Source organism: Pelodiscus sinensis, chromosome 23, assembly GCF_052426305.1.
Source record: "Pelodiscus sinensis isolate ZL-2025 chromosome 23, ASM5242630v1, whole genome shotgun sequence".
Taxonomy (NCBI): Eukaryota; Metazoa; Chordata; order Testudines; family Trionychidae; genus Pelodiscus; species Pelodiscus sinensis.
The window spans coordinates 2,669,313-2,695,442 of NC_143074.1; the positions used below are offsets into that span (position 1 = coordinate 2,669,313).

Genomic DNA, 26,130 nt, shown 5'->3' on the forward strand with positions numbered 1-26,130 from the left:
CTAGAATGCAAATGCCCAGAATCAAGGTAAGTGTGTGTCCTGCCCTGGAATGCACAGTGGTTTTGGAACAAAGATAAGAGGTACACTGTGGTACCGGAAAAACAAGATACAAAGGTCATAGGTTGGATCTAATTTAAAATTAAATATGTAGGCGTAACCTTTATATGGGGGTGGGTTTATTGGTACATACACATACATCTCATATACAATGATGAATTTAGAAGGGTAAATTTGGAAAGCAAACTTTCTGTATAAGGTGAATGTAACATCCATTATGCCCCAGAGATGGGTACTAGACAGATGGGTACCAGACAGTACCCCCAGAGACAGGTGCCAGACAGACGGGTGCCAGACAGTACCCCCAGAGACGGGTGCCAGACAGACGGGTACCAGACAATACCCCCAGAGACGGGTGCCAGACAGACGGGTACCAGACAGTACCCCCAGAGATGGGTGCCAGACAGACGGGTACCAGACAGTACTCCCAGAGACGGGTACCAGACAGACGGGTACCAGACAGTACCCCCAGAGACGGGTACCAGACAGACGGGTACCAGACAGTACCCCCAGAGACGGGTGCCAGACAGAACCTTTTCCCTGTGCCATATTCATAACCCTGACTGACACTGGTCCCTTGGTCTCTCGAGTACAGAATGGACCAAAGTGCAGCAAGCAACTGCCTATACAGTTTATCAGCACAGCAATCCTGCATGGACGCCCCTGATTCTTTTTTGAACCCAGTTCTATGTTTGACCTTCCCAACATCCGCTGGCAACAAACTCCACACGTTGATTGTGCAGTATGTGGAGGACTGGTTTCAAACCCGCCGCCTGTTAAGTACATTGGTTTCCCCTAGTTCGCATGTTACATGCAGGGATGACCACTTCCCTCTTTGCTTTTTCCACGCCATGCCTGATTTTCCAAGTCTCCCCTCAGACAGCATCTCTTTTCTAAGCTGGACAGTTCCAGTCTTTTCAGTCACTGCTCATAAGGAAACGGCTCCCCACCCCTATCCATTGGGGTGAGCCTACTCTGCACATGTTCCAGGTCTAATACATCTTCTTGGCGATGGGGTAACGAGACCTGCAATGCATGTTCAAGGGGGGGGTTTCACGGGCTGATGCCGTGGCAGTAGGACATTCTGCCTGTTCTTTTTCCGAATGGTTCCTGACACTGGCGTGGCGTCTCACACTTCTATTGCACGTGGGGCGGAGGTTTTCAGAGAACTAGCCAGGAGGGCGCCAAGATCTCTCTCCTGAATGGGAACCGCTCATTTGCATGTCAGGCTGGGCTTCTGCTTTCCCATGTGGGTTACTTAGCACTGAATTTCATTGGCCGTTTTGTCAGTCCAGTAAGATCTCTTTGTAACGCTTCTCACTCAGCTTTGGACTTAGCTCCTCTCCCCTTCTTCCCTCCCCTCCCCCCCGCGACCCCCTGGTCTGCTCTACCCTCCTTCCCTCCCAGTGCTGCCCGCCTGCTGCAGTCAGCTGCTCAGCAGTGGGCCGGAGGTGCTGGGGGAGAGGACGGGTGGAGGGGGGTTGGGAGTGGGTAGAGCAAAACTGGGACTTTCAGAGAAGGGGTGGAGTGGGGGCAGGGCCTGGGGTGGAACAGGGGTTGAGCATCTCCAGGGAACATAGGAACATAAGAGCAGCCAGGCTGGGTCAGACCAATGGTCCATCCAGCCCAGCGTCCGGTCTGCCCATAGTGGCCAATGCCAGGTGCCCCAGAGGGAGGGATCACAATGGGGAATCCTCCCGTGATCCCTCCCCTGTCACCCGCCTCCAGAGAAACAGAGGCCGGGGTCACCATCCCTACCCATCCTGGCTAATAGCCATTGATGGACCTAACCTCCGTGACTCTATCTAGCCCTTCTTTGAACCCTGCTAAAGTCCTGGCCTTCACCACATCCTCTGGTGAGGATCATTTCTGGAAATGACAGTGTCGGCGCATGTGGGTGAGAAAGCGGGGCCCAGTGCTCTGGGCTGAAGGGCTTTTGCTCGGCAGTGCTCGCCGGCGCACAGGGCTGTGGTCAGACCCGCGCTGGCCTGTTCCACGCTTCCAGAGCGATGGCCGGCTCACCCCGTACCATTTCAACTGCTGGACCTGGGCCGGCGGAGCGTTCCACTGATACAAGTCTCCCAAAGTAGAACCCCACTTCCTGCCTCCTGTTTTTCCCTACCTAGAAGTAATTGCTGACTTAAAGTCTTTCACAGCAACTGCCTTTGGGGCGCTTTATCTTGGGCACCCCTTGATGGGAACGCCCGGGGCAAACCCTGCCGTGGAACTCGCCGGAGGCCGTTTCAGCTCCAAATCATGGAGATTTTGTGGCGTTAAGGTTGTGCAGCTGAGTTTCCGCTCACACCAGATTTGCATCCTCTCTACATGATACAAAACAATCAAATCAACTGGAAAAATGGGTGGCTGGAGGCCTGCGAGGTGCATCTACGCTGCAGTTCAATACCTGTGTCTGGCCTGGGCTGGCTGGCCTGCACGGCGGGACTGTTAAACTGCCCTGTAGACATTGCCTGAGTCCTGGGACCCTCTCACCCGGCAGGGTCCTGGAGCCCGGACTCCAGCCTGAATGTCTAACGCTGCAGTTGAACAGCCCCTCAGCTGGGTGTTAACTGCAACGTCGATACACTGTAGGGACTCCACGAGGTCACAGCAGGCAGAACCAGGACTACAAGCGGAATCCTACCGATAACAAACCTAATGCTCAGCCACACTCGGAAATACTGGATCAAATTTCGTACGTGTCTAGAGTTTCTGTACAACGTCGCGGGTACCCACTTCTGCAAAGCACAATTTGCCTACCAAATATTTGTACGTGATGGAATTTCTGTGTCGTGAATGGGAAAGGGAGGAGAAAGGATGGTCCTAAGGCAATGAGCAACCAACCACCTGGAGCATGGGGCTAGTAATTTAACCAGAATATTGATAGTGGCCATTAATTTTGGCAGTAATCTCTGTGTCTCCATTTCCCCTTCCTAAAAGAAGCTGATGGTGTTCCTAGAATACTCACAAATATTCTCCGAGAGCCACAGTGTTTAAGGCCAAAAGGGAGCAGGGGATAATTGCTCTGACCGCCTGTACCTCACAGACCACCTCACGCCCCTGTCCTAAACTCAGCAGCCAACACGAGGCCCAGGAGACTAGATGATCCTGTACCGCAGTGAACGGGAGGGTGTGACACAGAGGCTCCTTGACAACGGGTCGCCTGTTCCTTGGGAACCTCTCACCTCAGGCTGGACAAACTCAGCACACGTCTCGCAGGGCATTTAGCCATCTAGCCGCTAGCTGGGTGGGCCCTGGCAAGGCACTAGCCCCCTGTCCTTTGATTACCCTGGATCAGCCTTGTGCTCACCCTTCCCCGTGTGTTAAGGAGGGGGCAGGGCTGGTCCAGGAGTGATCAACAGGAGATCTAGCAAAGCAGACAGGCGGTAGAAGGAAACAGGAGAAGAGCAGCGTGGCTCCCAACTCCTCCTACGGCGCCTGTGTCCAGACGGAGAACCCAGCCACAGATGCCCGGGGGAGTCCTGGGGGGGCCAGTTCCTCTGCTCTCCCCGTGGCTGTGGGGAGCAGAGCCCAGCTCCCAGTCACATCGCTCAGGGCAGCAAAGCAGGCTGGGGCTCGGTCACTGCTTCCTGTGCCTCTCACTGCCACTGAAGAGTGCAGGAATGGGCCTGGCCCTGCTGATACCAGCCCCCGGGAGCCCCCTGACCTCTGCCGGGTCCCCCAGAGGCTGAGGCCTGGGGCAGCTGCCTCAAACTGCCCAGTGGATAGGACGGTTCTGAAAACATGAAATGCCTTGTTTGTTTCAGTTTTCGCCAAAACGTTAGCACTGCCTGGGCGACTAACATAGCGAACATCTGGTAAACGGGCTAGGATCCGAGGCTACAGGAAAGGAACAAGCTAAGACCTCCTTAGCCAAGTCAGCAGGGCCGGATTACACACATCCTAGAATACTTACAGAACTGGCTGAAGAGAACGCCGCACCATTAGCCATTATCTTTGAGAACAAATGGAGGGCGAGAGACCCCTGAGGACTGGGAAAGGGCAAATATAGTACCTCACTATAAAAAGGGGACTAAGGACAACCCAGGAAATTATAAACAAGTCAACTTAACTTGGGTACCCAGAAAGATAATGGAGTAAATAATCAAGCAATCAGTTTGCAAACCCCTAGGAAAAAATAAGGTGACAAGTAACAGCCAATGTGGATTTGTCAAGAACAGTCTAATATCCTTCCTTGGCAGAACAGCAAACCTTATGGAGTGGGGGAAGTGGTAGATGTGCTATATCTTGACTTTACTAAGTCTTTTGATACTGTCTCCCATGACCTCATAAATAACTAATGAAACACAGTCTGCATGAACTACTCTATAGTGGGTGCACAGCTGGTTTGAAAAGCTACTTCTAGAGCAGGTATCTATGGCTCACGGTCAAGAAGGACATAATGAATGGGGTCCTACGGGCATCTGATTCTATTCGGTATCTTCAGAACAGCGATTTGGATAACAGCATGGAGCGAAGACTTGTGAAGTTGTGGATGACACCAAGCTGGGAGAGGTCACAAGCATTTTGGAGGGCAGGGTTAGAATTCAAAACAAGCCTACACTGGAGACAGTCTGAAAGGAACAGGATGAAATTGAGGAAGGACACACACACTGCCCTGCCCTGAGGAAGGGATACTCAACTGCACAAACACGGAACCGGAAGTGACTGCCTAGCAAGGAGCCCTAGAGAGACAGGGTTTCAAGCCGCCAAGAGCTCTTCTTCAGGTCAGTTCCTTCGCGTGGGAAGCAGCACTATAAAAGAGGATCTGGGGTTATGATCAATCTAAATGCGAGTCCACAATGTTATACGGCTGCTAAAAAAGTGCCCAGAACTGAACGCAATCCTCCAGCGGAGACCTCAGCAGCAGTATAGTAAGCCAGACTCACAAAATAATTCTTGCACTCTATAGCACTGAAAAGGCCTTAGGGCTGTGTCCAGTTCCGAGTGCCACACTTTGGGAAAGATGTGGACAAATTGGAGAAAGTGCAGAGGAGAGCAACGCAAATGGTTCCTGTGTCCCAGAGCTTTACCTATGAGGAAAAATTGAAAAAACCTGGGTTTGTTTAGTCTGGCGAAGAGAAAACTGAGGGAGGCGGGGACATGACAATAGGCTGCAAGGATGTAAAAGTTTGTTATAAAGATGGGGGTGATCAATTGTTCACCTTGAGCACTGACAACAGAACAAGAATGAATGGGTTGAAATTGCAGCCAGGGAGGTTCAGGTTGGACATTAGCAAAAACTTCCCAACTGTCAGGATGGGGAAGGCCAGGAATAAATTGCTTCAAGAGATTGTGAAATCTTCATCCTTGGAGGTGGCAAAGAAGAGGTCAGACAGACACCTGCCAGGGATGGTCCAGGCCTTCCAACCCGACTTGTCGAGGAGTCTATGAAAAACTAACAAGGAGATGCCTGAGGGGACCCTAGTGCGTGTTGTGTGGTCTGACCTGTTCTGTGTCGATAAAGAATTTTTGAAAAGCTTTAAAAAGAATCTTTGACTTCACATTCTTGCTGAGCCAAAGGAGAATTGCAGGGAATTGCAGGGCATGCAACTTAGGTCACGAGCGGAAGAAACCCACAACATTCTTAGTACAGGCTGGAATGGAGCCTTACGTATTGGCTAATTGACTAATTGACTAGTTGATGCATTTTTGCATTGACTATTCAATTAGTCAATAGGGAGCCTCTGCCTAGCGACACCCCCACTGACCCCGTGCGGCGCTGCCACTTTGAAATGTCGCTTGGAGCCCAGTGCTGCATGGATCTCGGCATCAGCTGGGGAGTCCTGAGCACCACCGCTTTGAAATGCTGGGAGAAGCCTGATATCGGGCAGCGCCGCATGGACCAGCTGATCCTAAGCTCTGTGCAGCACTGCTGCTTTGAAGTGCTCCCCTCTTCTCCCCCCACTTGCTGCCTCTATCTGACAGAGGCAGCAATGGGTGGGGGGGGAGGCGACTAATCGGTCAACTATCCAATAAGCATTTGCTTCTCAGCTAGCCAACTAGGCCGTCACATCCCTAGCCTGTACCCACCTTCCTAATGGGGCAGCTGGTGTTGGCCCCGGTGCCCCCATGGGTGGGCGGGGCTCAAACCCACAAGCCTTGGGTCCCCAGGCCAATGCCTTAAACCCTAGGCCACATGAGAACCCAGCCCACCACCCTACCTTTAGGGCACCCGTTATCCCTCCTTATCCAGCCTTCCTAGCACTGGAGCTGGGTCCATCAAGGAGGCGACCAGTACTGATGGGGTGGGGGGGGTGTAGGATTTGAGCCCACCACCCTGCACTCGCCCAGGCGGTTGCCCTAGCCCCTAGGCCACTCCAGAACCTAACCCACCCCACTTCCCTAAGCTGAGGACGTCCCTTACCCTGCCTTCCTAGCGCCGGAGCCGGGTCCATCCAGGAGGCGACCGGTACTGGTGGGGAGTGGGCGGGATTTGAACCCACCACCCTGCATTCTGTGGGGTGGCCATGGACATCAGGGGGCCATTTTCCAGGCCATCCAAAAATGGAGACATTAGCAATGGTTAATTAGAGGCAGTTGCCCCGTCCAATGGGGAAGTGGAGACAGTTGGAGATGCACCAATCGCTTTATTCAGCAGAGTGGGATTTTACGAAGAGATCATATCACAGAGAGGCGAATTTAGTCAACTGAGGAAGAAGTGGGGGGTAAAACCACAAGCCTGTCTCTTACCACCCCTGGAAAAATAGTCTATGGAACGCTCCGCTACGGAACAGCTGGCGATGAGGATGAGTAATTGCCTGAAGTACTGTTTGCTTACAGGGCAGTTCCCCAGGAGTCCGTAAGGTTTGCTGGGTTGGACTTCCTGTATGGAAAACAGGGCAGAGGCTCCCTAGAGCTTCATGGCTGCATTGACGGACGAGTTGGGAGCAAGACACGAGGAGTCGTTCTCACACTCTACTCTGTGCTGATTAGGCCTCAATTGGAGTCTTCTCTCCAGTTCTGGGCACCACATTTCAGGAAAGATGTGGAGAAATTGGAGAGGGCCCAGAAAACAGCAACAAAAATGATGCAAGGCCTCGAAAACATGAGCTGTGAGGGAAGACTGAAAGAATTGGGCTTGCTTGGGAAACGTGAAGACTGAGGGGGGACACGATGGCAGTTTTCAAATACCTAAAAGGGTGTTGCAAGGAGGAGGGAGAAAAATTGTTCTCCTTGATCTCTGGGGATAGGACAGGAAGCAATGGGCTTAAACTGCAGCAAGGGAGGTTTAGGTTGAACATTAGGAAAAAGTTCCTAACTGTCCAGGTGGTTAAACCCTGGAATAAATTGCCTAAGGGGGTGTGTGGAATCTCCATCCCAAGAGATATGTAAGAGCAGGTTGGACAGACACCTGCCAGGGGTGGTCTAGCTGGTACTGAGTCCTGCCACGAGAGCAGGGGACTGGACTCGACGACCTCTCGAGGTCCCTTCCAGTTCTAGGGTTGTGAGAGACTCCTCGGAGGGGAAGGGTTCTGAAGCTGGGGGCCCACCGCAGGATCTCTCACCAAGCTCGGAGAGGGTTTCCAATCCAGGATGGACGTGGCACAGCAGAACCCAGGCTTCATGGGAAGAGCAGTGCAGCAGGAATACCTGGGAAAGAGCATTGAGGTGGGAGGCTTGGTACCAATTTTCCTCCCAGCACAAGCTGCAGGCTTCTTGGGGAGGCCCCTTGGGGGCTGTGCAGACAGTTAACGAGGGGGCTTATAAAGCACACAAGCCCATCGCGGAGGCTGTCCCGCAGACTGCACACACACATGGGCTAGGAACTCACCACTCCTGGGAGGCTGCTGGGAATGATCCATCGCCCGAACTGAGGGATTGGGCAACAAAGTGGCAAATGAAATGTAATGTGGATAAGTGTAAAGTGGATAAGTCACATCAGGAAAAATAACCCCAACTATACGTACAGTATGATGGGGGCTAATCTGGCTATGACAAATCAGGAAAGAGACCTTGGAGTTATCGTGGACAGTTCTCTGAAAACTTCCACACAGTGTGCAGCTGCAGTCAAAAAGGCAAATAGGATGCTAGGAATTATTAAGAAAGGGATAGAAAATAAGACCCAGAATATCTTACTGCCCCTGTATAAAACTATGGTACGCCCACATCTTGAATACTGTGTACAGATGTGGTCTCTTCACCTCAAAAAAGATATTTTGGCCTTGGAAAGGGTTCAGAAAAGGGCAACTAAAATGATTAGGGGTTTGGAACAGGTCCCATATGAGGAGAGGTTAAAGTGACTGGGACTTTTCAGTTTAGAAAAGAGGAGACTGAGGGGGGATATGATAGAGGTCTATAAAATCATGAGTGGTGTGGAGAGGGCGGATAAAGAAAAGTTATTTATTAGTTCCCATAATAGAAGAACTAGAGGACACCAAATGAAATTAATGGGTAGCAGGTTTAAAACTAATAAAAGGAAGATCTTCTTCACACAGCGTGTAGTCAACCTGTGGAACTCCTTGCCAGAGGAGGCTGTGAAGGCTAGGACTATAACAGAGTTTAAAGAGAAGCTAGATAATTTCATGGAGGTTAGGTCCATAAAAGGCTATTAGCCAGGGGATAAAATGGTGTCCTTGACCTCTGTCTGTCAGAGGCTGGAGAAGGATGGTAGGAGACAAATCGCTTGATCATTGTCTTTGGTCCACCCTCTCTGGGGCACCTGGTGCTGGCCACTGTCGGCAGACAGGACACTGGGCTAGATGGACCTTTGGTCTGACCCAGTCCGGCCGTTCTTGTGTTCTGTGTTCTTATGAAGGAGAAGTGGCTCAAAGCCCCTTAGATAGACGTGGCGGTGGAGAGCCAGGCGGGAACATCCCTGGCAAACACTAGAAGGGGTGAAGGGTTAACCCCCAGGGAGGGGTGAGACATCTGCTGTTGGCAGGGATTAACCTCTCACATCCCCAGGCGTCATGGCCCCAGGAAGAACGGATCTGTAAGATTCTGTGTTGACTACAGAAAACATACTGCTGCCACAGAACCTGCTCCTTGCCTGTGCCAAGGACTCAGACTCCGATGACCTGCTAGACCAGGCATGTCCAAAGTCCGGCCCGCGGGCCAATTGCGGCCCGTGTTCCGATTTAATACGGCCCCCGCTTCCTCCCCCTCTCCTGGCTCCCCGGCGCTCTTTTGAACTGGCGCGCCCAGCGCACCGCTTCCGGCCGCGCCGCCGCCGCCCATGGCCTCCGCGGTCCTAGAGCCTGCTCTGTAGGGCACGTCCGCAGCCCCGCTCCCCCGCTCGGCTGCGGGTTCGCCCTGTCCCCGGGCCGCCGTGAGGCCGGCGTGCCCTGTGCTCTCCGCCCGCCTCTGACCCTGCGGGCCCTCCGCCTTGGGGCTGAGAGTGCAGGGACGGCCCTCACGCATGTTCACTTCTTCAAATCTGGCCCTCTTTGAAAAAGTTTGGACACCCCTGTGCTAGACGTATCGGTGCAAAAGCCCTGAGCTCTTTAGACCTTCCCAGGAGAGCCTGGCAGATCCCTTTAGACCTTCAGACCCGACTGGGGCCTTCATGAATTTGAACGGTGACCATTTTGACAGATCGGTGCAAGAAGCCACATTTCAGAGGCGTATTAACTAGCTGTTTTGTGGCCTACAGGATCTCACCCGCATGTACAGATGCTATCACCATTCTTGGCAGCACTTGGCAAGAGCACAAAAATCATGTGGCTATTCTATGGAAAGACTCGGAGATGCAGGTTTCATGGGCATCGAAGTGCAACACTGGAGCAGCTAACGTGTCTTATTTTGGTCACGGGTCAGGAGACGTAAATTCATCCCGATCCCCTAAAGGCAGAATCTGTTTGCAACTGGCCTAGACCTTAGCTTGGTAGAGGGTCTTAGCGGTGGGCCTGCCCAAAAAGTTCTAGCCAGCCCTGGTTTTAACCAAGTGCTGGAGCTAGGAACGGTTGAGTCCAGTGCGGACTGGAGCCAGCTCCGATACAGCCGGAGGAAGCGACCCCATTGCATTCCGAAGCACGCAACCCTGAGCAGCGCTGCACGAAGCGCTGGGGGCAGAGGGCGAGGGTGAGGATGTCGCGCAGGCAGCGACTGTTCCACAGAAGTGCTGGGTGTTAACAAATCACTCACCGCGGGGTGCGGTTGCACGGGACCAGCGGGGCCAGCTGCGGCACCACGAGATGGAGATTGTGCACAACCATCAAGAGGCAAAGAAAACACAGTCACAGTTGCCCTGTCCAGAAAAGAGAAGAGGGAACTGAGGCCTGCAGGAGAGTCAGCAGCTTGCCCTACAGGTCAATGGCCGGGGGAAGGGAGGGGAATAACGCCGAGGTTCCTTGGCCCTCCCTCCATCCTTTGCACACAGCTATTTTCTCAGGCCTGACAAACTCACTACACCCAACACGCCCCATGGGACAGTCACTGAGTAACGTGTACAGGTAAAGCCCATAACTCATCAGGCTTCACGCCTCAGGCCCTAGCTGCAGATACAGACAGGCGCCTGTTTCAGTGCAACAGCCGGCAGGGAAAGGCACTCAGGCCACTCTCAGAGGAAAACCCTTCCGGAGCAGCCTGCCTTCCACGAGCAATGGGATCCGGGCGCTTGTGACATCGGCCGACTCGGCCGAGGAGTGCACTCGGCAGAGACGGGCAACGTGGTTCGAAAGCAGTGGCCTGTTGAGAAGTGCAGACCCGGGTTTGCATTTTATGAGTTTGTTTTGTGCTGTGACCAGCTGTTTCCCTCCCTGTCTCGCTCGTAGTTAACTCTCTATTAGGCACCTAAGAGTAGCTACTCGGGGACAGACCAGCCGTCCGTCTAGGCCCGTGTCCTGTCTGCTGACAGGAGCCAGCGCCTGGAAATCAGAAAGCACAACAGACCACCCCGAGTGATGCATCCTTTGTTGTCTGCTCCCTCCTTCTGGCAGTCGGAGGCGTAGGGACACCTAGAGAATGAGATCATGCCCCACCCATCTTATCTAATAGCCACTGATGCACCCATCCTTCACGAACTTCTGTCATTCCTTTTTTTAGCCCTTTTATAGTGTTGCCTTTCACAGCATCCCCTGGCAAGGAGTTCCACAGGTTGACAATCTAATCTTGTTTTATTATAAGTGTTGACAAGTGCTGTGCGTGTACAGGTAAAACTGGCAGATGAAGGGAGAAGATGGGCCACTCTCAGGGTATGTCTACACTACCCCGCTAGTTCGAACTAGCGGGGTAATGTATGCATACCGCACTTGCTAATGAAGCCCGGGATTTGAATTTCCCGGGCTTCATTAGCACAAGCGGGGAGCCGCCATTTTTAAATCCCCGCTGCTTCGAACCCCGTGTAGCGCGGCTACACGGGGCTCGAACTAGGTAGTTCGGACTAGGGTCCTATTCCGAACTACCGTTACTCCTCGTGAAACGAGGTGTACCGGTAGTTCGGAATAGGCACCCTAGTCCGAACTACCTAGTTCGAGCCCCGTGTAGCCGCGCTACACGGGGTTCGAAGCAGCGGGGATTTAAAAATGGCGGCTCCCCGCTTATGCTAATGAAGCCCGGGAAATTCAAATCCCGGGCTTCATTAGCAAGTGCGGTATGCATACATTACCCCGCTAGTTCGAACTAGGAGGGTAGTGTAGACATACCCTCAGAGATCTGGAGAGCAGGGGGAGAAGGCCAGGGCACCCCCTGGGATGTGTCGGCCTGGGGCAGGCGCAGCGCTAGAGGCAGTGCACGTGTCAGGGATGGCAGACCCCCGAGATGCAAAATGACGTCTCAAGTTGTCTGCAAGGACTTTGAATCCCAGCCAAGAGAGAGAAACCCCAGTCTGCTGAGCGAGCGGCCCCGGAATCCCTGCCAGGCTGGCTCGTGCGCTGGTTTGAAGAGCAAATGAAACGTTGCCAAGGAGGGTGGTGAGGCCCTGGGCTGGGTTCCCTGGGGAGGGGGTGGAATCTCCATCGCTGGAGGTGTGTAAGTCCCGGCTGGACAGAGCCCTGGCTGGGCTGATTGACTCCATGACTCCTGAGGTCTCTGCCCGCCCTGGGCTTCTAGGATTCTCTGCCGGACGACAGGGCTTTCTGTGGCACCGAAAGTCAGGCTTGCAGTGCATTGGAGGATCCCCCCCCACACACTGAGCCACCTCCCAGCTGTGGAGCAAAGATCCACCAAGAGCGTTTCTGCGGGCGGCCGGACGTGCGGTGGGACCCTCCCTCTGGGGAAACGAGCCGCTGCTCCCTTGCCGGCCTGCCTTGCATTTCTGAGCTCTGCAACGCGCAGCAGGAGAACTGGAAAGAAAGCGCCTGGGAAAGGCAGGGGACTTGGCTCCGGCAGGAGGCAGAGCTCTCCAGAAGGAGGAGGAACGGGCCGAGTGCGCAGTCACACACACATCCCCGGCTAGCCCGCCTGTGCCACTGCCCTGACTGCTCCTTCCGAGCTCGGCCGGCGCCCCAGGCACACTTCCCATCTGGATTTCAAAGATGCCAGAGATGGAGACACCCCCCCCCCCCCCCCCGCAGCCCTCGATGAGCTGTTCCAAATGCTCATTCCCCTCCCCATTCGCAGCCGGATGGGAGGGAAGAGCTGGCTCACAGCTGGGCCCTGCAGCCGGGCTGCCTGGCACCGGCTGGGCACTGATGGAGCAGGTCTGGGATGCCGCCGCAGGACGTAGCTCACGTATCACTGTGCTCAGTCCCCCCATGACTGCTGCTCCTACAAAGCCATGGGAGAAGGGGGCCGGGGCTGCTCTCCCTCAGGCACTGGAGAGAGGGAGGGAGTGGCCATGCTCCGGCACGGGGGGGGGGGGGGGGGTCAGCTAGGGTGGATGTTTGCAGGGCTGGGCTGCTTCAGGCGCCCTTAGGAGCCTGCACCCTTGTGATGAAACAACCGTAACCTGATATAACATCCAGGAAAGAACCCAAGTACCGTCCTCTGGCCCGAGGCGGTAAAGCGGGGCCCGAGGAGAGCTGGGCCTGGGGCCCTGTCCTGGAGCCATGGGTGGCAAAGTCTTGTGCTGGAGCTGGGGGTGGCAGGGCAGCGCCTGGGGCTCTGTGCCGGAGCAGGGGGTGGCAGGGCCCTGTGCCAGAGCCGGGGGTGGCAGGGCGGCTGTGCCGGAGCAGGGGGTGGCAGGGCCCTGTGCTGGAGCCGGGGGTGGCAGGGCTCTGTGCTGGAGCCGGGGGTGGCAGGGCCCTGTGCCAGAGCCGGGGGTGGCAGGGCGGCTGTGCCGGAGCAGGGGGTGGCAGGGCGGCTGTGCCAGAGCTGGGGGTGGCAGGGCGGCTGTGATGGAGCCGGGGGTGGCAGCGTTGCTGTGATGGAGCTGGGGATGGCAGGGCAGCTGTGATGGAGCTGGGGATGGCAGGGCAGCTGTGCCGGAGCCGGGGGTGGCAGGGCGGCTGTGATGGAGCCGGGGGTGGCAGGGCGGCTGTGATGGAGCTGGGGGTGGCAGGGCCCTTTGCCGGGGCCAGGGGTGGAGGGGCCTGTGCCGGGGCCAGGGGTGGAGGGGCCTGTGCCGGGGCCAGGGGTGGAGGGGCCTGTGCCGGAGCCGGGGGTGGAGGGGCCTGTGCCGGAGCCGGGGGTGGAGGGGCCGGTGCCAGAGCCGGGGGTGGAGGGGCCTGTGCCGGGGCCAGGGGTGGAGGGGCCTGTGCCGGAGCCGGGGGTGGAGGGGCCTGTGCCAGGGCCAGGGGTGGAGGGGCCTGTGCCGGAGCCGGAGGTGCCTGTGCCGGGGCCAGGGGTGGAGGGGCCTGTGCCGGAGCCGGGGGTGGAGGGGCCTGTGCCGGAGCCGGGGGTGGAGGGGCCGGTGCCAGAGCCGGGGGTGGAGGGGCCGGTGCCAGAGCCGGGGGTGGAGGGGCCTGTGCCGGGACCAGGGGTGGAGGGGCCTGTGCCGGAGCCGGGGGTGGAGGGGCCTGTGCCAGGGCCAGGGGTGGAGGGGCCTGTGCCGGAGCCGGGGGTGGAGGGGCCTGTGCCGGAGCCGGGGGTGGAGGGGCCTGTGCCGGGGCCGGGGGTGGAGGGGCCGGTGCCGGGGCCAGGGGTGGAGGGGCCGGTGCCAGAGCCGGGGGTGGAGGGGCCTGTGCCGGAGCCGGGGGTGGAGGGGCCGGTGCCGGAGCCGGGGGTGGTATCAAACTGAAGTATCAAACTTTTCAATGTGGTCTCACGCTACAGGCGGCTCGGCGATGCTCGTGAATCAGCCTTTCCAGCTGCTCGGACAAGGGGGGAGGGGAGGAAAGTGCAGTTCCTCCTTTCTCCTTCCTCCCTCCCTGAGCAGCTGGGATGGGGGGGGGATCCTTCACCTCTTCCTCTCGCTCTGGCCCCGTCCCTCCACCTCTCGAATTCTCGGGGAGTTTCTGCGGAGAGGCTGGACGCTCCAGGCGGTACCTGCCCCCACCTAGCCCCCGCGGCTGGACTCACCTCGCAGCGGCCGGCCGGGCTGCATGCCTTCCGCCTCGGCTCCCAGCAGCGCAGAGCTGGGTGACACCAGTGCAGCGCTCAGCTAGTCATCAGGGAAAAGGAAACCGCGACTCCCCCACCCCCACGGTGCGCGCTGAGGGCGGGAGATAAAGTCCCCCTGCCCTTCCTGGAGCGCCGGGGCTGGCCGGCAAAGAATGCAAATCATGCACAAACAAGCCTCCACGGACCCGTTCCTGGAGCGCGCCCCCAGCCGCCGCGGGCTGTGGATGGGCGCAAGGTGCAGCGTCGGCCCTGCCCCGCTCCCCTGGGCTGCTGCGGCGCTTGGCTTCGCGGCCTGGCAGCAGCGCGTTCCCCGAGAGAGAGAGCTGGCAGGAGAGCAGGAGCTGCTACCTGGCCCGGCCACATCCCGCTCGCTGCAGACCACGGGGACCGCACCAGGCCAGCCCCAGGCCTCTCTCGGTGCAGCCTGAACGCACGGGCCGCCCGCTCTCGGGACCACCCCGGCCATGGGCTCGCCTCGCTGCGCGACTGGCCCTTCGCGCCGGCGGGGGCCGATTCTGGGAGCGGGAGCTGGTGCGGGACTCAGCCGCCGGGGATACATGAGCATCGCTCCTCCGGCCCGGGCTGGCCGGCGCTTCCATTGCAGAGGTTCGCGGCGGCAGAGCCTGCGTCGCGTGTTCCCCAGGGTTCCGCAGGGCTCGGGGCTTGCGGGAGTTTGGCTGTTCCTAACCCCCCGCGCGCGGGTGCCGGGCACCGCACTGGCCCACGCGTCACTGCTGCGGTTGGCGGGCGCCTCTCATCCACGGGCCCAGCCGAGCCAGGGCATTCGGGCCCCAGGCACCCCCTGGCTGCTCGGCACCCCGCAAGCCTGGGAACCCTCCACCCTGAGCAAAACCCCAGGGGCAGGAGAATGGCGAGGGGGCGCCCAGGGCTCTGCAGTCCCGGCGGGAGGAGCACCAGCCAGGCGCCGCAGCACAACGCCCCCCGGTGCCTCGGGGACAGCGCACAGGGGAACCGAGGGAGCAGACCGGGAGGGGGGCTGCCCTGGCTCCGAGGAGGGACCATCTAGGGGCAGGTCACCCGGTGGCAGGGCTCACTCTGGAGAAGCTGAAAGGGGCCTAGAAAGGATGTTGCCCTCCCCATGCCCTGCCAGGGTCGCCTCCACCCTGGGCACCTGCCCACTGGCTCCTCGACCCCTAGGGCCGGGAGGGGTCTCCGGAGGTCGCCGCGTCCAGCCCCAGGCGGAGCGGCACCCGGGACCTCCGGCGCTTAGTGCACGAGCCTCTCTCCGCCACTCGGAGGAAACGCGCTCTCTCTCTCTCTCTCTCTCTCTCTGACAGGCCTAAGTGCTGCGCCAGGGGGCAGGGCCCGCCCCACACAGTGTGGGGGCTACACTGTCACCGCTGCTCAGACCCAGGTAAAAGCACTTGTGGGGCGAGGCGCTGCCCATGCTGGAAACGCCCGGGTCAGACCAGGCTCCCCAGAGGAGGCAGACCCCCCCTCCCCCCAGCTGGTGGTTAACACTGCAGTGAGATTCACAAACCAGTCACAAACTGGGCTCTTCATCCCTCCCACTGGCTGAAAAGAAGAACTCCCACAGCCCCTCCCCCTCAGGGCATTCGGGCCCCCGGCTCACAATCTGCAAATAGACGTTATTTCAGACTCTATTTCCTACCCAGAACGTTCCTCCGACCCCCAAAGGCACCACCCCGTGCCCACGGCAACGCTAGCGGGGCGGCTCTTGCCCCAATTACCATACTGCTGCCCCGTCCTTTCCTGTCTAAGAACAAAGGGGGGTTTCAATACAAGAAATGCCCAAGAGAGCTGCTGCGTGGTCAAAGCGACCAGCTACAGAGTCCAGGGATCAGGTTCTTGGCAGTGGGGAGCTGGCTGGCTTGTGAAGTCTCTCTGGAGCTCAGCCACAGCTTGGGTGGGCCCGTCAGTCCCTCGTTCAAAGCCTCGCTTCGTGGAGGAGTTACTCCAGAGGTGAGAAGCAGAAACCAAATAAACATGGAGACGATGCAGCTGCCTTTGTATATCTCTGCCATGTGGCTTGACCGGCCTTTGTCCCAAGCACAGGGGCACGGGGAAAGCTCACAGAGTCCCTGTCCACAGGCACGTCCCTTCCTGTGCTACTGACTCTCATGCATATAGAATCGTAGAACCCCAGGGTGGGCAGAGACCTCAGGAGCCATCGAGTCCAGCCCCTGCCCAAGGCAGGACCGACCCAACTCAATCATCCCAGCCAGGGCTCTGTCCAGCCGGGACTTAAACACCCCTAGGGATGGAGATTCCACCCCCTCCCCAGGGAACCCAGCCCAGGGCGTCCCCACCCACCTAGGGAAATAATTTTTCCTAATATCCACCCTAGACCTCCCCACTGTAACTTGCGCCCATTGCGCCTTGTTCTGCCACCTGCCCCCACTGAGAACAGCCTCTCTCCAGCCTCTTTGGACCCCCCCTTCAGGGAGTTGCAGGCTGCTATCAATCCCCCCTCGCTCTTCTCTTCTGCAGACTAAACAAACCCAAATCCCTCAGCCTCTCCTCATAAGTCATGTGCTCCAGCCCCCAAATCATTCTGGTTTCCCTCCGCTGGACCCTCTCCAATGCGTCCACATCCATTCTCCAGGGCTATGTCTACACGGCCCCCGTTTGCACAAAAAATATGCAAATGAGGCGAAGCATGGAATATTGCTGTGCCTCATTTGCATAATTAATGAGGCTCCATTTTTGCGCAAAACCCCCCTTACGGCGATATTCCACGCTTTGCCTCGTTTGCATGTTTTTTGCGTCAAACGGGCAGTGTAGACATAGCCCAGATGTGGCCTCCCCAGAGCCGAATAAGGGGGAACAATCACTTCTCTGCATCTGCTGGCGATGCTCCTCCTCATGCAGCCCAATATGCCAGGGTACACTCCACAAGGAGTACAGCTAGTTCGGATAGGAAGCCTAATCCGAACTAGCTACTCCGTGCCGCGTGTAGCCCCGTGTAGCCGCACGGCACGGGGTTCGAACTAGCCGGGATTTAAAAATGGCGGCGCCCGGCTTATGCAAATGAAGCCCGGGAAATTCAAATCCCGGGCTTCATTTGCAAGTGCGGTATGGCTACATTACCCCGCTAGTTCGAATTAGGAGGGTAGTGTAGACATACCCCCATTCACCTCCTTGGCTACAAGGGCCCCTGTTGACTCACATCCAGCTTCTCATCCACTGGAATCCCCAGGTCCCTTTCTGCAGAACTGCTGCTTAGCCAGTCGGTCCCCAGCCTGTCACAATGCTTGGGATTCTTCCGTCCCAAGGGCAGGACTCTACACTTGTCCTTGTTGAACCTCATCAGATTTCTTTTGGCCCAGTCCTCTAATCTGTCTAGGTCACTCTGGACTCTCTCTCTGCCCTCCAGCGTATCTACCTCTCCCCCTAGCTTAGTGTCAGCCGCAAAATTGCAGAGGGTGCAATCCATCCCCTCATCCCGGTCATTAATAAAGTGCTGATCACTGATGCCTTCCACGGCAGAGCTTGTACGAGTCATTTCACTGTAGTAATATTGGTAACTATAATATTACAAAGGTCTTCCACCCAGGGTCACATCCCAAACCTGCTCCTACACAACAGTCACAAAGTGTGATGGAACTAGGATGTCCCCAACTCCACCCTGGCCTCTGGGGGACAGACACGTGCACCACGCCGTGACCTGCCTCAGACTGGTGCTGAGCCACCAGAACATGGTTTTTAGAAAATCACTTAGGTCCTGCTTAGTTTGGTTGTGATGGGGCTCAGCCCTGCTGGTCTGGCTGGAGCTCTCTGCAGGGAAGATTATGGAGTGGCTGAGCTAAATGCAAAGTTGTTACCTTCTCCATTACTTCTGCTTCCTCCTCCCACTCCCCCCCCCCCCCCCGCTCGCTTGTTTCAGAAACAGACAAATATTTGGGGCTTTTAATCGTTTTCCTAGCCAGGCTGCTTTCTGCAGCACCACGGGTCTGTCTCCCTGCCCGAGAGCTGCAAGCCCTTTCTACATGCTGCGTGTGCTGAATGGGGTGGAGAAGTGGAGCATACTTCCGTGGTTTGTCTAACGAAGGTCCGTTATCTCTGTGGAGCCCTCGCTCCCAGAGCCTTTCTCGAGGGACTTCCTCATTCTGGCACCCAAAACGCACACGCTGGCTCCAGTCTGCCTTGCCCCACAGAACGCCAGGCCGAGAACCACAAACACAGGGCTTGGCTTAGGCGGGTTCTCAGGATCACAATGAGGCAGCCCTTCCTTTGTTTGCAGCACCGGCTGTGAGTGGCAGCGGAGGGAAGGGACACAAGAAAGCACAAGAAGGAAACACAAACCTCAGGCATGAGCTCAGATAAACAAGGGGCAGAGGGGGAGAGCACGAAACAAAAGGGAGGAAGCGTGAGCCCCTGCCAAGGTGCCTGGAGAGAAGCGAAGGCAACTTCCGGGCACTTGTGAATCCCACCAGGTTCACGACCTCGCTGCACACGCCACCCCGGCGAACAGCCCGAGCATGGGGCAGCTACCGGCTCCCTGAGCCACGGGCCCGGGCAGCAGAGTCCTCCGCCCCTCCCCAGAGGTGGCCGCAATTTGCAGATAAGTTACAGCAGGAAGTGCAGGAGGGGAGCAGCCGGAGGAGCTGCAACTTGTGACGCTGCCGTGCTCGGCCAGGATCTGGGGAGGCCTAGGCCAGGGCGCTGGATGGGGTGGGGTGGGGCCTCCCAGAGCACGTGCTGGCGCAGGCCGAGGAGGGGGCTACCCAGCGGCTGTGCACAAGGCACACTTTGCTGGCTCAGCCTGCAGGCTGCTGCTTCCTGGCTCACGGGGGATTATCCAGAGTGCAAGGGACAGGGGCCCTGCGGGCGCAGGCTCGTTAATACGTGTCTGGGTCACCCCACCTAGGGAAAGGGGCAGGAGGCCCTTTCTAATAGTCCCCGAGCAGCTTCAACTAAGGATGTGAAATGTCGGTTATTGAATAGTCGATTACCTCGTGAATTCTTATCGATTAGGTGACTATTCTATAGTCCACAGGCAGCCCCTGTCCGGGGCGGAGGGGCCTGAGCGTCTGGACCCGGCACGAGCCGGAACTGAGCCAGGCTGCCTGCCTGCCTGGGTCCTACTACACTTGAAATGCAAAGCTGCAGCGGGGGGAGGTCCAGGACCCAGTGCAAACTGGGACTGAGCTGGGTGCTAAACATTTATTGGCGGGGGGGGGGGGGGGGTTTGCATGTCATCTATAGTATTAACCTATACGCTTTTGCTAATCGGTTAATCGACTGCACCATTACATCCCTACTTCCAACCCATGCTATAGTCGCTGGGACCTGCGGAGGCGCAGGTAAATCTAGCAGCAGCAGCCCAGCAGGGGTGAAGCCAGCGAATTGCCACCGTTTTATTGGCCACCTCTGGCCGAAGGAGAAAGGTAGAAGAAATCAATGGACTACTGGGGTACGTCTGGACTACATGGCTCCGTCGACGGCGCCATGTGAAATAGTTTACTTGGCATTGTCAATGAAGCAGGGATTCAAATAACTCCCGCGTCATTAAACTAAAAATGGCCACCGCGCTGTGCCGACGATCAGCTGATCCAGCACAGCGGGACGGTCTAGACGTGGCGCAGTCGACAAGGGAAGCCTTTGTCGACTGCTCCGGTAAACCTCGTTTCACGAGGCATATCCGAGAGGTCGACAAAAGTTTCCCTTGTCGACTGCGCCGCGTCTAGACTCCCGTGCTGTGCTGGATCAGCTGATCGTGGGCACAGCGCGGCGGCCATGTTTATTTTAATGAAGCGGGGATTATTTGAATCCCTGCTTCATTGACAATGCCGAGTAAACTATTTCACATGGCTCCGTCGACAGAGCCATGTAGTCCAGACGTACCCCTGGTCTCAGACTTTTAAAGGGAGATCCAGTAGAAACAATTGCAAGGCACAAGGCTGAACTGCACGGTTTTCACGTGCACCCCACACAATTCCTATCACATGACTTCACGAAGTAGAAGCTGAGTTAAAGAACATAAGGAAGAATGGCACGATTATGAGACTCTCTGAGCCGGCTGCACGGTGCAGATCAATGTGACCCGCTCTACAGAAAACCAGGAATGTATGGGTATTTGCTGCCTACACCAGTTGAATTTTTGGGATAGGAAACCAAAGATGAAATCAGGCCTAGTCCTCAGAAAGGAAAAGCAACTAGAGAAGTGAACGCTCCAGAACCGAAGAGACAAACTGGGGATCACAAATTGTCTTTGACACCTGCAGGCCTTTGTACAATGAGAAAACCCCTGGAGGGACCATTTACAGCCCAGTCCCCGCTGACTCTGGGGACCAAAGCAGGAGGTTGATTTTAAAAAGCTACAACTAAACTATTTCAGCTCCTCCCGTTTTAAAGCTCTGTGTTGTAAACAAACTCAGGAACCCGTGTGGATGCCAGTAACTGCGGCTTTCATCATATTCTGTTCCAGGCGTGAGCCAGCAAGGGTTAAGCAACCAGCAGATTGTGAGACTTGAGAACAACCCCCAAAGACATATTAGAAGAGTATTGAAATGGCAAACAGGGCAAAGCCACGTTAAATAGACTACAGCCCTGCATACGTAGGCATGTAGGGTTAGCGAATCGGAAGTAGGGCCTGACTGTATTTGTCTCTGTTTATCTACATCTCGTTAGAAGGGGATCTAATTAGCTTGTAGATGCTGAACGATGACTCCTGACTATGTTTCATTCCTATACTCTATTGACTCAAAAGGGGGAATTAACATTTACATGGAACTTGAGGGGTAATAAGATCATTGTCTTTATTTCTCTGTGAAGTTCGTGGTAAACTGCCTATGAGCTGCTTGAATGGTTAATAGCCGCATGCTAATCAATTCAACTAGTTATCAGTGTGCACCACCTAGAAAATTGAGACTTGTCTTAAAGCAACAACAGACATTACCCTTCTTCACCCCAGGAATGCCTGCTGTGACCCCGTGCTGCCGAGGAGGTTACCAACTGAACTTCTGCTATACAGGAACTTTCGGGCCCAAGCTTTACTGTCTCAGAAGCCTAAGGCTCCGTCTACACTACAGACCCTGCAGCGGCACAGCCGTGCAACGCAGCCAAAAGAGCTCTCTCCTCTCTCTCCGTCAGCAGCAGTACACCACCCCCACGCGGCCATAGCTGCACAGGCAGGACGCCGCAGGGAGGCACAGCTTTCAGCGAAACTTGTGGGCAATGGTCCCTCGTTTTCTTCAGCTGGACGGCTACTTGCTATGTAAAGGCAGCTGCACCCCCTAGTGCTGATCCGTGGGATGTTCTGGCCTCCTGCTGGCTAGTTCCAGCCACTCCTCAGATTCCCCCCGAAAAAGAAGCCCAGCACCTTAGTAATGTCTCCTCCCCGTAACAAAGCTAATCCGCTGCCGTTTCCCTGCCGACCAGCTCAGCAAAAGCTCCAGCACCGTCGCCAACACTCGGGAGTCAGGCTGCAAAATGGTTTTTGGGCCCCTGCGGCAAATCTAAAATGAGGGGGGGACCCCCCCACACACTCCTGTCGCCCCCCCCCCCCCCCTCCTGTCCAATCGAATCGCCACGGCCACTAAAGCAAGTGAGAGATACTCAGCTCCAGCGGCTCGGGCTCTCGGAGGAACTTGGATGCTGAAGCTAGACAGATGCAGGTGAGGCAGAAGGGTTGGTTGTTCAACGGAGAGGGGGAATTAACCCGTGAACAACTGACCCAGTCCCGCCCTCGGCCCCACAGCAATGACTGCGGCAGCATCAGCCCCGGGGACGTTTCAATGTTCGTCTCCTGGTGAAGCAGGCGGCGAGCTCACAGCCCGGGGACCATGGCCCGGGTGACAAACGCCTCCAGCGTGGAGCCTGCAGGAGCCAGTGGCTCTGACTGCTGGAGAGGGAATGGAAGGGGGAGGCCGAGCACCGAAGCAGCAAAAGAAACACTGGTGTGTAGGTGTGGCAGGGCGGCAGGACCCCGCACTGCAGCCAAGAGAGTGCACCTGGCCGCGGGGGCAGGGCAGACCCCACCCCAGCAGCCTTGCTGGGCAGGCGCACGAACGGGCCCGGGGATAAAAGCCAGGGGAAGCAGGCAGTCGGGGGAGGTAGCCCAAGGGGCAGGACTGAGATCCTGAGCGGTCCCAGAAGCCAGACCTGCCATCCCCGCTACCGCTGGAGCAAGGCCTGCTGCAAGCCAAAGCACAGACCCCAGGACATCGCCTCGGCCAGGGGAGAGGTAGGAAGCAGCCCTGGGCGGCGGAAGGACCTCCGGGCGGTCGGCGTGTTCCGGCAGGCATCCCCACCAACCAGGCAGTGGGTACTGACACTGCCAATAGGGCCTGCGCTGGGACCCAGAGGAGCGGGAGGGCCCGGGTCCCCCTACCTCCCCCAAAACCCCCGTAATCCAGCATCCAAGCTGGTGAAAAAGGCTTGACTATATGGACTAGGCCAGAGGGCTGTATTCCCCCGGATAGAGGGGCACTAAACTATATGGACTAGGCTGGAGGGCCGTATTCCCCCGGATAGAGGGGCACTAAACTATATGGACTAGGCTGGAGGGCTGTATTTCCCCTGATAGAGGGGCACTGAACTAGATGGACTAGGCCGGAAGCTGTATTTCCCCTGATAGAGGGGCACTAAACTATATGGACTAGGCTGGAGGGCCGTATTTCCCCTGATAGAAGGGCACTGAACTATATGGACTAGGCAGGAGGGCTGTATTCCCCCTGATAGAGGGGCACTGAACTAGATGGACTAGGCCGGAAGCTGTATTTCCCCTGATAAAGGAGCACCAGACTTTGAGGGCCAGGCCAAAGGGATTATGGGTTCCCAGGGCCAAGGTGAATTCGCTCCGGGACTGGGGCCTGCCCCCTCACACTAGGCCAAAATCAGTAATCACGCAGGGCCTGGTGTATCCGGGCTACCCCAGAGCCACACAGCGCTGCCGCCTGACAAGAAAGGCGCTTAGACAGACATGGGAGGCTGCCAACATGCACCCATGACCACCCGCAGCAGTGTTTCCATCCCACGAGGCGCTGGGACCCTCACCCAGAGTTCCAGGCTGCGGCAGGGACCGTGGGGTAGCTCCCCCAGGGCACCGCACCTTGCGACAACGCAACCCCAGCAGTGGGGGTGTACTCCGGCCACCACAGCCACCGAGCGGGGACCTGCAACATCCGCTGCTCAAAGCCAAAGGAACCCGGCTTTGTAGGGTGGACGTGCCCCGTGGGCCAGGCGTTCCGCAGGGTGGGAGCCTCTGAGCCAGCAGGTGCAGGGCAGCTGCAGCCATGATCCCCCAGCCACTGGCAGCGCGGTGGGTATCAGGCAGACATTCCCAACTGCTCCCTGCACTCTGACACTCCCGCCCCGGTGCGTGGGCTCCCTGCAGGAGTTAGTCCAGGCGCAGCTGTAGCTGCTCTTCAGAGACAGAAGAGAGCTGGGGGCACCAAGCTTTCCACTTGCTCCGAGGAGGAGGGAGAGAAATTGTTCCCCTTGCCCTTTGAGGACAGGACAAGGAGCAAGGGGCTTAACCTGCAGCAAGGGAGGTTCAGGTTGGACATTACAAAAAACTCCTACCTGTCAGGATGGTCAAACACTGGAATAAGTTGCCTGGGGAGGTTGTGGAATCTCCATCCCTGCAGATATTGAAGAGCAGGTTGGACAGACGCGGTCAGGGGCGAGCTAGGTACTTGGTCCTGCCGTGAAGGCAGGGGACTGGTCTCGATAGGGTGCCAGGTGTCCGGGATTGAACCCGACAGTCCAGTGTTTGAGCTCTCTGTTCGGGACACAAATTCAGAAAATGGAAATGAGCCAATAGAACTGTCGGGGACCTTGTACATCAGATGGGATGTCGATTGTGAGGTCACGCCAAGTGTGTCCGGTATCTTTGTTGGAACCACCTGGCAACCCTAGGACTGGCTGATTCGATGTTCTCGATGAATCTAGTGCTCTGTGGTTTTGATTCCTAGACGGGCGGCTGGCGCGTTACTGCAGGGCCCTCCCCGGCTGACAGCCCTGGCGAGCAGCTAGGCGTTACTGGGGGGCTTGCATGGCTTGCAGCAGGTTTGGCCTGGGCATGTGGGGAGCTGGAACTCGCTCCAGGGAGTGAGCTGTGTGTCTCTTGGGTTCTCTGGGCGGGTTCGCGGTCGTGAGGCAGGGCCAGGGGGAACCTCTGCCCAGACCGAGGGGGCACAGCGGGGCGGAGGAGGGCTCGCCCCCCAGGAGCAGTGCTCAGGGCTCCTCCGGCCAGCAGTGCAGCAGCCTCGGCAGGCCCTGCACACGGAGAGGGGCAAACGGCTCTTCTCCATCTCGGAGCCAGAGCAGGTTGGAACCGGGCCGGTCCCGCCGAACCGGACCCCAACCTGCCAGGCCGCTTCCCCCACAGAGCCACTTCCAGCCCTCAACCGGCCCCTGCTGCCCAGGGCCCCGCCAGCGTCACCCGCCCCTCGCGGGGACCTCGCCCAGAGCACGGCTCTGAAGGGACACGACATTCCCCTGCTCCCACGTTTCCGGCTGGCGGTTTGCACAGTGGCTCTGGGGAGGGGGGGCAGGCTGGGCTATTTACCAGGGGCTGCCTCACAAGCAGATGCTCCCTGGCCTGCTTCCTGCTTGTTTACTCTGGACTGATCCCCTCGCCCGCAGCCCTCCCACCAAATCAACACAGCCCATGGCGGGGAAGCGGCTGGCGCAGGCAGGACAGGGCTGGGACACGCAGGGCTCCCTGGGAGACGCTGGCTGACCCGCGGCACCCTCCCTGGAGCCGTGGGGGTCCCGTGTGTAATCCCTGCGGCGGTGCCGAGGTCCCTGCCGGCTACACTCGGTAGAACAGCGTCAGCGGGAGAAAGCGCTGCCCCCCAACAGCCTCTAGCCTGGGACAGACCCGCTCCTGCAATGCAGCAACCGCCTGGGTTCGCATCCCCAGCCCGCAGGCAGCCGAGGGGAAAGGGAACCGTTCGCTCACCGGAGAGCCCTGCAGCCGGCTCCGTTCCAGAAGGGACGGCTGGGGACTGGGGCTCCCTTCCTCCGGAGTGAACCAGAGCCTGGAAATCAAACCCCCGCTCGCTTCGGGCCGGAGGGCCGGGTTGGGCTCGAGCCGGGCTCGAGCCAAAGGGAACGGTGGACTCTGATTCTCGGATGCTTTTCACAATTGCTGGGTTCAGGCTGACTCCCCTCAATGCCCCTCCCCCACTTTTCGGAGCTATCTGAGCCGAGACCCCAGACTGCCCCAAAGCGGGGGAGCCCTGGATTAGCTCCCAGAGGCCTCGGAGGTTCCTCCTGCATGTAGCTCTCCATGTTCACCCCAAGGGGAAGGGAGACTCGCAGACGGGCCTGGGCCTGCTCTTTAACGCCCCAGGGGAGTTTCTAGCCCCTGCCTGGCTGAGCTCCCCTTTATTCATGGACTAGCACATTTACCCGCTAGGGCCTTAAGGCAGGGGGCTGGGAGTGTGGGGGCGGGGGGCTGCGCTGCCTCTTCCCCTCCTCTCCCACTACCTGGCAGGAAAGGGGGGCTCCGCATCAGGCAGCGTGGGCTCCTGCCAGCTGCTGGCCGCCTGCCCCTCCCCCCCAGTGTTGGGAGGGGGGCACAACCCTTCCCCCCAGCTCTGTAAGGAGCTACAAACGTGCCAGTGTCACGTGGGCCCTTCCTCCCTCCTCGGAGGGAGGGGGGGGGAACTGGGCTGGGACATTGCCAGGTTCCTTGCTTGCCTGAGGCCCAGTCTCTAGCAGGGTGCCTGTGCCAGCAGGTGCCACATCTTCCCCCAC

General features: G+C 57.6%; 1 protein-coding gene across 7 annotated transcripts in view; it reads right to left on the reverse strand.

Moving 5' to 3' along the window:
- The window catches only part of TOR4A (torsin family 4 member A), a 41,206-nt gene that overhangs the window by 12,071 nt on the left and 3,005 nt on the right, over window positions 1-26,130 (reverse strand). For 3 of the 7 annotated variants that reach the window (XM_089772928.1, XM_075905533.2, XM_089772927.1), the window contains one exon: window positions 23,947-24,145. The gene's annotated coding sequence lies outside the window, so the exon portion shown is untranslated. Of the gene's footprint in view, window positions 1-10,140; window positions 10,244-14,394; window positions 14,571-23,946; window positions 24,146-26,130 lie in introns of those variants that run through there. The other 4 variants (XM_075905536.2, XM_075905534.2, XM_075905535.2 and 1 more) reach the window with 3 other exon arrangements.